Raw genomic sequence first — 519 nt, forward strand, 5'->3', positions numbered from 1 at the left:
TAGTTACTTTCTCTTGCTAATCTCTTCATCCAAATCCGACTCTATTGGTTTAACTTCATGTGTCTCTCGAAAATGGTTATAATGAACATGCAAATCCACCCGAAAACAAACATCATCATTTACATCAGAAGGATACTTCATAGTTTTTAGCATAGTTAAAGTGACCTTCTGATCATTCATGTGCATAGTCAACTCTTCTTTTTGAACATCAATCATGGCATGATCGGTGGTTAGGAATGGTTTGCCCAATATGATAGGATTTTCCTTATCTTTCTCCATATCCAACACAATGAAATCAACAGGGAAGATAAAATTATCCACTTTCACTAAGACATCCTCTATAACCCATCTTGGATAAGTGATAGATCGATCGACAAGTTTAGGATTACAGTGGTAGGTGCCACCTCTCCTAAACCTAATCGCTTAAAAAAGAATAAAGGCATGATATTAATACTTGCTCCAAGTTCACATAATGCCTTTTTTTAAAAAATTCTTCAATTGTGCAAGGGATAGTAAAAC

This window comes from Phalaenopsis equestris, unplaced genomic scaffold, assembly GCF_001263595.1.
Source record: "Phalaenopsis equestris unplaced genomic scaffold, ASM126359v1 Scaffold000049, whole genome shotgun sequence".
Taxonomy (NCBI): Eukaryota; Viridiplantae; Streptophyta; class Magnoliopsida; order Asparagales; family Orchidaceae; genus Phalaenopsis; species Phalaenopsis equestris.